The sequence below is a fragment of the Sturnus vulgaris genome, chromosome 9 (assembly GCF_052056855.1).
Source record: "Sturnus vulgaris isolate bStuVul1 chromosome 9, bStuVul1.hap1, whole genome shotgun sequence".
NCBI classification, from domain to species: domain Eukaryota; kingdom Metazoa; phylum Chordata; class Aves; order Passeriformes; family Sturnidae; genus Sturnus; species Sturnus vulgaris.
The window spans coordinates 19609350-19620419 of record NC_142251.1 but is presented as its reverse complement, the minus strand read 5'-3'; positions in this window follow the sequence as shown (position 1 = coordinate 19620419).

Sequence of the window (11070 nt, the reverse complement as noted above, 5' to 3'; positions counted from 1 at the left end):
TTTGATAGGCTGATGACACAGTCTGCTTGCATTTGGAACAGTCCTGTGTACTCTCTGCACGGTTTGTTAAATGGGGTGTTGCCATTAATTTTAAAAGACATTTTTAAAACTAGTAACACGATGTATTCACACAGACATTGTTATTTGCTGTGCGTGATGCTTTCTGCTCAAAGCTCTAAGACCAGTTAGTTTATTCTTTAAAAACGTATATGAATGCTCACATCAAGTATTATCCAATTAAAGAGAGTCCAGAGAGAAAAAAATTAAAATCACTGGAGGTATAGAAAAAAAAATCTTTGAGGAATGATCACTTTCATAAGTTAGTCTAAACACTAAGAGAATGAGGTGGCAGCCTGACAGATTTTAAATATGTAAAAAGTTTCCACTACTGCAAATGGAAGAGTAACTTCTATTGGCAAAGTAGATGGAATAAGAAGTGATGGGCTTAAACTGTAAAAAGAGAATTTTAGGGATTTTAGTGGTAAGGATTGCAAAATTCTAGGATAGATGGCCTAAAGAACTTGCAAATCTTCACCCACAAAGATAATTTAAACAAGTTAAAAATGTCTCTAGGATGACCTTCTATACTCATTATAGTTAAAGGTACAACAACATATTAGATTATTTTCGATTATTATCATCTTTTCTGTTAAATGAATTTATGCAACACTAAGATTTTTGTGATACAGCAAGTTTCATAACTTCCAAGTTTGTAGATCATGTTGACTGATCCCTAATGGAACATACAACAGTGTTTCCCCTGTGTCCAGTCGTACTATAACCCCATGGGATTGCGAATTTTTCGCGGACTTCCGCTGTTTCTCCTTCCGTGCCTGGAAGAATCAGGAAAGGCACAGGTAGGTTCCAAAAACTGAAAGAAAAATAGAAGCCAGGTTCCAGGAATCACCTAAGTTTAAGAATGAGCAAAACCACAACAGACTCAGGAGTTCATCTTCCCCACAACCTGAGTTTTAAACAAAGATGCACATTCTGAGAGATTAAAGAAAAATAAAATGTATTTAAGTGGATAATCCTATCATTCTTATGATGGGTGAAGGCTTGAGACAGAAAAGCTCTATCTGGCACAGATGGATGCTGATGTCCTTGGCCCACAGGAAAACCTTCAACTTCACTTCCTAAACTATTGATTAACTGTTTAATCTCCTACAGGGTGGGAGTTGTGACCTGGACTTACCTTTTTTGTTTTGTGTTTTTTTGATTTAGTGCATTTAGGTGAGATAGCAGAGACTGAGTTAGCTCACAACTCAGTTGTTAAGTACAATTACTTACAAAAAGTTAAGTCCTTTCAGAGAAAGGATCCCACCATCTGCAGTGCTTGTTCTGTACCTTAAATTGGGACAAATATTTCACAAAACACTTCTGTGCCTATGACATGAATCTCATTTCTTGCAAAGAAATAGACCCCCACACAGCTGCCATTCACTTGTTTTGCTCTATTCTGGATTCTCAAGAATGAGAAAAAAAAATGCTTATTTTCTTGCTGATGCAGGCTGTCTGAGTTTGCTTAACCACACATTAAACTATGCCTGGCAGGGTGGGGCTGAAGTTTCGTTTTTTCTGAACATCTCAGATTGTCATTCTGAAACTCATAGGTGTGATCAGCTTTCCGGATTTCCCTTTCATGCTGGAGAGCAAAAACACAGACAGCATGAAAGGAGCAGAGGTAAAAGTAAGAGTTGCAACAATCACTCATTTCTCACAACAGTTCCAGCACCACTTCCATCCAAACTCATGGGAAATCTTTCACTGACATCAAGAGTCCAAAGTCTGACCCAGAGTCAGTGCCAATGTCTTGGGCTGTGACCACTTAGTGTAAGATGCAGGTCTTGTCTAAGTGGCCTGAACTTTCATCAACTTTGGTGGAACTCCCACAAGTTCCATTTGTTCCAAGAACAAATGCAATCTGAGTGTAGGATCTGCATTAAATGAGTACCATTCTTGCACAGCTCGTGCAGTCTCCTTTCTGCTTTATGATGCTTTCCATTCATAGTCCCATTGCTAATTAACTGTTGTATAACAACAAAGACTAAGTAAAAGTGCCTTTTAGAGACCATCCAGCAGAGTCCTGTGACAGACCACTGAACAAGGAATAATGGAGTGACACCTGAGTTGCTTAAAAAAACCAAACCAAATCAACAAAATAAATCACTTATGAAAAGCAAGACAAAAATTATAAACTTTCATCCTTCTCCAGAAAAGACAAGTAAACAGTCTAATTTCAACTTCCCTAGAATTTTACATATAAAAGTTTGCTTTTGAAATTTACAGAGAAACCACAAACGGAACTGTAGTAATGCCTCTGCAATCAAAACAGCTTTGGGTACATCTGCATGCCTGGGGGAGATAAATTAGAGTATCTAGGGCTGGAGGGATGAAAGAGAAATCAAGTCCAGACAGCAGCTAGCCATGTTAGCACTGCTGAAACTTGTAAGCCACACAGAATATGGTACATTAGCTTAGGTTGCCCTGTGGTTACTCAGCTTTACAGCATTCAGGCTCAGCTGACCAGGTCAAAGCACAGAGGAGACGTGTCTGCACTTGACGTACCTTCCATGTGAAAGGTAAATTAAATTCAAACACAAACCTCCAGAAACGTGTAGCTGCAAATGGAAAGAAGAAGGGCAGCCTGTTCTTCTGGTCTTCTTTTGCTTTTCATCTAACTTACTCTTCAAACTTCACCTTTGTGAACCAGTAAATTCACCAGATACTGCAGCAGCGTTTTAGAGATTGCTGGGATCAAGGCAGACAAAAGTCCAAGCCTCTTTCCTAAATCACTTTCCTGATCAAGCTCCTTTAACTGAAATGCAAAGGCACACACAGCCACTCAGAAACAGGAGTCAAAGGCAAATGACAGTGTTTACACTCCCGTCTCATATATCATCAGCGACAGAAAGTGCTGTACCTCAACCACAACTAGTAAAACAGGCCAGACATTTCTTTGTAATGGACACAACAGTAACACACAGTCTGAGTGAGTGACTGCACCCCTGAGTATCATCCTGACAGCATGGGAAATCTGCTCATGTACCCCTTGTGAATTATACTTGCAACCATCTCTGTTAGACCAAAATTTTATTTATCCCCCACAACTACCACCTTTGTCTAAAATTCTACGTCTAACAGCAGGGCTAATGGCAAAGTACAACCAGCCTCTAGAGGCAGTCAATTTACACAGTATTTCCAGGCCAGCATGCCATGAGCCAAAGAGGGTCACAATCAGAACCAAAGCCAGCTCAGCAGCCAGCTAGTCTAGAAGAGAACTGAGCAGAAACCTAAGACATGTTTGCTTCTCTCTTCATGTAAGGAGTTCATTTTTTTGACATCCTTTCCACACCTGCAACCCAACAAAACGTAGGGATTACAGTGTTGCCTGAATGTGAAAGTTTTTCAAGCTTTTAAAGGCCATAAAGACTCAGAATATGTTAAAGTTATAATTATATTACTGGCACATGTGGACCTGCTTGATGTACCAAGCAATGCTCACAGCCAACAAGCTTTTTTCAGTTTCCTGACTCCAAATAGGAGGTCTCATGCATACAATTATATCAGTGAAAATCCTACTTCTGATTTGTGGGAACTCTTCCACTTTCAGTTTCATTAAATTATTGCCAAATTCTGATCACAATGAGGAAACACAGTTAAGGCATTCCAGCTGATTGATGGAAAGGAGGGGGAGCTCATACTGGTGAGTTCTGACTGCCATTATTTTGAAGGCAGCATTGTTTTTTTTCCTGACTCATTGTATTATAACAATGACATTCACTTAGAAGGGAAGGAGCAGTTTTATTACATTGATTTCCCATAACAGAAAGAGAGTGGAGGCCACACAAAAGGCTGAGGCTGCAAGGGGCACATATCAAAATGCCTTTAAATACAGCTAAAAATCTTTTGCTATTTGTTCAGTTTTGCTCTGAAGACAAGTGTAAATGAGAGCCATCTTAGTCTCATTTCATGCAGGGACATAGTCAAACAACACAGAAAGCATGACCTCTAGGAATACTTACACTTTCTCCAGTGTACCTGCGTGATTTTGTTTGTTTGAAGTCCTTTCTATCCCTACAAATAAATGCTTTGATTAAAGGAACCAGTCTCAAGGAAACTTCTTCAAGAAGGAAGATCAAAACAATGGTTATTTTATCAACAAAGTACCTGCATAAATGCACACAAGATCAACAAAGGCTAGTGCGAAGGTTGCTTGATAACCTGTGTGAGAAAGCTGGGTCTTCTCCTCGAGCAAGCATTAATTTGTATCATAATTCCCAAGGTGTCAGGTTGGGGTGGTACCAGCCTGTTCTGTGTCTTGTGTCTTCAGTAACCTGTTCCCAGAAGGCTGCCCACAGGTGGATCAGAGATAACACTCAGATAAGTTTGAAGGACCACACTAAAGGCAAGACTGAAATAAACACTTTGTCTATTGTGCCTCAGCTTTTGCACGTGTGCTCAATGAATTTTGTAATTAAATTCCAGCTACCCAGACTTCATTACTCTGGTCTTTAATTTCAAATAGCAGCATCTACTCCGCCTGCGCTTCGGCAGAGGCATTGTCTTGTCGCCACAAATACTTACATTAGCACACAAACACACAACTACTGCTGTAAATCTACACAGTTCCCACAAGAACACCATGGTGTGAGTGGACAAATGAAGCGAGAACAGAAGTGTTCCTTTCTCTTGGACACAGCTCCGGAGAGACCCTTCCCTGCCTCACCCCCGGCTGCCCCGGGGGAGGGAACAGCGCCCACGCTGAGCTGCCCCCGGGCTGGGGCCGGGGCTCCGGGCACGGCCTCGGGCCTACCGCCTCCCACCGCCCCCGCCTCAGCTGGTGTGCTTCAGCCAAGTGAAAAGGAAATGAAAAAGGACACGAGAGTTCTGGCTGTTTTCACACTGCCACAAAGCCCCCCGTCGCTGGCCGGAGGGGAGGCTGCCCGTGGGGCCGCAGGTGTCCGGGGCGGGCACCTGCCTCGCTCCGGGCCGCTCGCCGCGCCTCAAAGGCTGCTCGGAAGGGCGGTGATTTGGTGCTCCTGTGAGATACTTTGCAGTAAATAGACTTATTTAAGTACTTAAGCACCAACGAAAACGCGGTTTCGGTGAAAGCCTGGCCAGCTTCACAGCTGCCGTTCTTGGTTTCTCATTTGTTGGGCTTTGGTTTAGCACCGGCTGCCTGGCCCGGCACCGGCGGAGCCGGCAGCGTTTCGTGCTCCCTGAGGCGCTGCGGAAACCTTCGAGGGCTGAGAGGAGCGGGGGCTGCAGCAGCGCGCCCGCAGCCCGGGACCGCCTTTACCTCCTACGAGACCCTTTAAACTTCTCCCAGTCACAGCACAGGCTTTTTGTTCATGTGCTTATCACCGAGATAAAAGCTATTTTCAGCCCTTTTTCTGTCGTTCGGGTTGGTTTGTCCTGCCGGTTCGGGGGTGGCTGCGGTTCCCCACCGCGGCTCGGGGCTCCCCGCGGCCCCAGACAGCGCCGGGAAGCGCCGGGAAGGGAAAGGCGGCGCAGGAAGCGCCGGGCCGGGCCGGCAGGAAAACCGTGGGGAGAGCAGGAACAGCACGCAGGAAGGGGCCCGGGGGCCAGGGCAGCGGTGTCGGCGGCCTCGAAAAGGCTCGGAGAGGAAGGGAGGGTCGTGCTCACCTCCGAACGTGCCCCCCGAGCCTTTCCGAGGGATGGGAGCCGCCGTTCCCGGCCCGGCCGTGTGTCCGGAGCCGCGGGTGCGACTGCGGCTGCCGCAGGAAAGAGCCCGCGCTCAAGTGCAGGAGTCGCGCTTCTTAAAAGAAATAATATAACAATAAAAACCGACCACGCTAAATTATATTCTGAAATACTAAGGTGCTTTGAATCTTCAAACATAAAAATACTTTGAAAATACTCTGAAATACTTTACATGTTTTAACTGGTTCTGGTTTCTAAAGACAGACTGCTTTTTGTCTGGAGCTTTAAAACGTTTTCTTTCTGTACCACCCAGCATACTTCCATAGCGTAGCTGCTGGGCTCAGTATTGTGTTTCCCCATTCTCGCCGATGCGGTGGGAAAAGGCTTTGCTCACTGAGCCTTTTATGTTAGTTCATCCTATTAAAGCGCCTTGCTTTGTTGTCCTCTGAACCCTCTTTAATGCCTCTGCATTTTTCAGCAAGTTTAGTGAAAAGAAAAACTTCACCGTGTGTCATTAAAGAGTCCTGACTAGAGCCACATTCACCGATGAACTATTTCAAGTTGAAAGATTCACTGTTCCTTCACTATCACCTTAGTTGTGCGGAAAGGTTCTCTCTCTCACACCTACGTCATTTATTAGAAGAATAAATTTTTTTTTGCTTGGGAAATGGACAGTCTCGGAGATGAAGGTTAATCTGAAATATTTCCTCTAACATTTGCAATATGATATATAAAAACAGTCAGAGAGCTGATAAAATTCAAAATGTATTGAATTTCTGAGAACAGCAAAAAGAAAAAAAGAGTTGTTACAGTTTTTGGAATAGAGTTGTAGGCGGCTTTGAAGTAATGTCTCTGTGCCAACATAGAGGATTTGTTCAAAAGGTGAACGGATCATATAACCCTGATCAGAGAGAGAAATACACACTAGCTGCAAGCAATTTCTTATCTTTTGTCTAAACCAGCAGGAGAAGTGGGAGTTGTGATAGAAACAAAAACCATGTAAAAGTGCCTGGTGTCTGGGAAATGGCTCATACAGATTCCTTGTGCAGCAGGCATCCAAGTGCTCCCCAGATTAGCAGAAATCGTTAGACCATAGTTGTGTCTTGCCTGAAAGCAAGAAAGATAACCATGCAGGCTGTGGTGAGTTGTTTTTCAGCACTTCATCAGAACGTGTTTTCCAGCTTACATCTTGATCCTTCTTCCAAACATAAGGATAGGGTTACACACGTTGGTAGATGTTTTTTTCTTCCACCTTAGAGTAACTGATACGGCAGCATCCAGCTCATCAAAGCACAAGGAAATACTGCAAATAGCTTGGTAATAATTGACCCGGCAGACTCTCCCCCTTATTCAAAATGACACAGATACCAGCTCTTTGAATAGTACCACAAAATTCAAAGTATTCACTTGTAAACATCCCTGTGTGTCTATTATACATATCTCTGTGTGGGAGGGTTCATAAGACCTTGCCCAGAGTTGCTCAGGAAAGAATTACAGATCTAAGGATAGAGTTCACAAGTGAAAATTCTCAAGATCCTTAGCTTTGTGTCTGCATAATCATAGAGGATTCCTTAATTTCAAGTGGAAAATATCACAATGTAGTCCAACTCCCTCGCCCAGCAATCTCAAATTATCCCTGAAACCTGTTTTCCCATATACTCTCAATCACAATCTTGTGCCAAATACAATTTTTACATCATGAAAATTGTTATTGCACATCCTGTGTAACCATATAAATTCTATTTCTATTGCTTAAAGTAATTCACACCCTCACCTCCACATTATTCAGCTCTGGCTGCTCAGTATGGGCAAGAATCTGCCTGAGACAGTATTCCAGCAATTTATACCACTATCCTGCTAAGTCAAGAAGTCTTGCTTTATGCCAAGAGTTTCTGTGTTTAGGAGAGCAAAACTACCTTTAGCTCAGGTCAGGACCTGTAAGTGTCAGCTGCCAGCTGTGGTTCACACCAGATTTTTCCCAGGTAGTGAAACAGTTTTCATCCATGATTTCACAAAGCCCAGCAGATAATTTTAACCTAGTATTTATTTGATGATTTCCCTTCAGCCTGCGTTTTCAAAATGTCCATTTGTTTTCAAAGCCGTACATTTGGTATTTTAATCCCACTTTTAGCTGAGTAGAGTGATTCTGAATAAACACAGCAATTGCTACAGACACATCTTAATATTTCATGGAGTTTGGGTTACACACGTTTCTGACAAGTTGTTTTTATGTACAGTCATTGTACCGTGCACCTAAAAATGGGTCTTCTCCAAGCAATCATTCAGAAAAGCTCAAAATAAATATTGGCCTTTGTGTCAGGTTTCCATTATGTGGCTGCTACCCCAGGCTCAGTGGAAGGTTCACAGAGGGTTGACAGAGCTTTGTGAGCTCTGCTTTATTAGGACTTTTCCAAGCCGGAGCATTCCTGGGTGTGGCTGATGGGATTTCCTGCCTTTTTGTCTTGTGAAGGTAGCACGGAAACTCCAAGTGCAAGGAAACACTTCCCGCTCTGCTGCCGTGTAGGGATTTTCAGCAGAGTTAAGGGATCTGGCAGTAGGAGGGGGTTCGGGGAGCTCCCATACAATATTGCATTGTATATGCACAAGTATCTGCTGCTGATGCTCTGACACAATGTTTCAAACTTGTGCACACAAGGATTGAGTCATCCCCGGGCTGCAGGGGAGATGGTCAACACTGTCATTCTCTTCAGTGGATCACATAAACATACAAAACATTACAAAATAATCTACACTAATTATATTCCAAACTTACAAAAAAACTCAAACCAAACCAACTAACCAACCAACCAAAACCCCCCGAAACAATCTTTTGGATAATATCGTAATTTATATTGGCTGCTTGGGTTTCAGATCTCTCTAGGCACTTCTTATTTCAGCAGATAACTTGTACAAGTTACTGTGCCACGTAATCTTATAGCTCGTGTGTGCAGAGTGGATTTAATTGCTGCTAATTACCGTGGAAAATCCTCTGCATGGAGTAATAGTTGAAGAGAGGTTTTGTGACCCCTTGCAATTCTTGCTGAAACTGTGTAAAAAGAAATAAGTTTCTATCAGAATAAATCAGATGATAGCTAATGAGCTAACCCTTTCTATCTGTAAATAGAAAGATTGGATTAGAAAAGCTTGTGAAAGCAAATTATAGGAACTTTATTTAGGGGGATTTTGTTTGGGGTTTCTTTGTTTCTTAAATCTTGACACTTTATTTCTATTGAATTAATCTCATTTTCAAAAGAAAAAGAAACCAACTAAACATATGGGGAATTACTGAAATACAATAGGTGTTTTCCTGGCAGACTTCAGAACCTTGGGGAATTTCCAGCATTTCAGAGTTGAGCAGGTTACATGGCTCTAGTTTGCACACCCATGTTTTTGAATGCTTTGTCAGTTTGACCCTTTTTACAACATCTGATAATGCCTCTACCCATACAAAATGCGATCAGTATTGAGATCTTCCGGGCCAGATTAGGAATTAAGAAATGTTACAGTTGGGTAATCCCTGTATTTCTTAGGTGACAGGGTAAGGCAAGGATGGATAACAGTATTTTTACCCATTTCTGTTCCCTAGTTTTAGTCCTGGCAGCCTGTGGTGTACAGCAAGTCAAAGGTTAGTTCCTGCTGAGTGGTCCATGGGGCATTCCAGCTGCAGCTCCTTTCTTGCTCAATATGCACCCTGCTATACCTGGTTCTCACACAGAAATACCTGGGCAGGGAGCTGCCTAGGAAGTAACAGACAGATTTTATGATAATTTTCTACACTGTTCTATTCCTTGCACTGGAAGAACAGCTAGGAAAAAGAATAAACATCAAAGAACCAGGTTCCTCTGAATAATTCAGGCTATTCTATTTCACGTAGACATTTGGTATAGTGCACCTTTTCAGTTCTCAGTTCATTTTCTCTGCCTCTTTGTCCCATAGCCATCACCAGGACAAAGCTGCATGCCCTTTCCATGCACAGAAGGCAGGCCAGGGATTGGAAGAAGGGTGCTTTCTACACTGCAGCCTCACAAACTGTGCAGTACATCTAGCCTAACCTGCTGGTGTATGGGAATGCATGGCCATGGCTGAGGAGCTGCAGGGTTCTCCCCACGAGCAGGACAAAATGGCCTTTTCATTTCTTTCACAGCAGGAACCCTTACTGTTGTTAATGTTATTATTTTATTACAGTTATTTTTGCCTGTCTGAATCTTGTCTACTTGCATGTAGAGTTTCTGTGGAGGAAGCAGATTTCAGTCACCATGACTGGAGTGTAGGAAATGCTTCCCATGGCCCAGTGCCACACTCTGGGGTGTGCACATCTTTTATTGCGTGAATTACGTAGGGCTTTGAGTTCCCTCCCAGAACTGTGCTCCCCTCACACAATCACTTCCATAGGGGAAACTCATTTTCCACAAAGGCCCACAGTGCTTAGATGAGATAAGCAAGGGATACAGAAACACCAGCAAAGGGAAATGACTCACCTGTGGGCTATCAGCTCCCACTGCAGAAACGGGGTGACAGTCACAAGGGGTCAGTGGCACCATGCTGTGATGACACAGCTCAGCCCTTGTCACAGGATCTCAGATGTGTGGGATGAACAACCTTAACGCCTGTAAGTCTTCAGGAGCTCAGGGGCCCCAGTTCCTTGGATAAAAACACCTCTACAAATTCAGATGTCACTGTGCATTGCCTCATCCCCATACACTGCCTTTATTTACTCACTGATAGCACAAGGGTTTAATTTGGACTTCCATGGTTTATACATTATTGGTGCTCTGCACAGAAGTGACTTTATCCCTAGGACAAAGCAGTGCTTTCCCTCCTGACTGACACAGCCCAGGGTAAACCATCCCTGCCCAAATGAAGGCCTGAGCCAAGAGACACTTTATCTTGTGTACAAATACAGATTTGGTGCTTTTTCCAGCCCTGTTCAGGTCACTAATTAAAAGGCTAGGAAGTGAGCACACATGAAATCATTCCTTCCATACAGGCAGACAGATGGAGAGAAATTCCAGCCTGTTTCCACTCTTTTGTCTTCAGGGCATTTTTGGAATTTCCTTCAGGAAGTGAGGTTATGACCCAGAGCCTTCCTCGGTGAGTAGGCTCTCATTTCCCACAGTAAACCCTGCACAGCGATGACATACAGCACGAGAAGGTGAGGTTTATCTTCACTCTCCAACTGCATCCTGTATGAGTTCCATGGAACTTAAAAGTAATTCTGAGAGGGAACGGCCACCAGAAAGGAAATGGAAGTCAAACCTTTGGAAGAAGTAATGCAGTATCTGTTCAACTACACTGCCACAATCTTCGCTGGCAGACCCAATGGAGCTGCAGCACACACACAGTTCAGGCCATCATTCCGTGTTTCATAAACGCCCTTGATGTTTGCAATAAGCTAAGAATTGA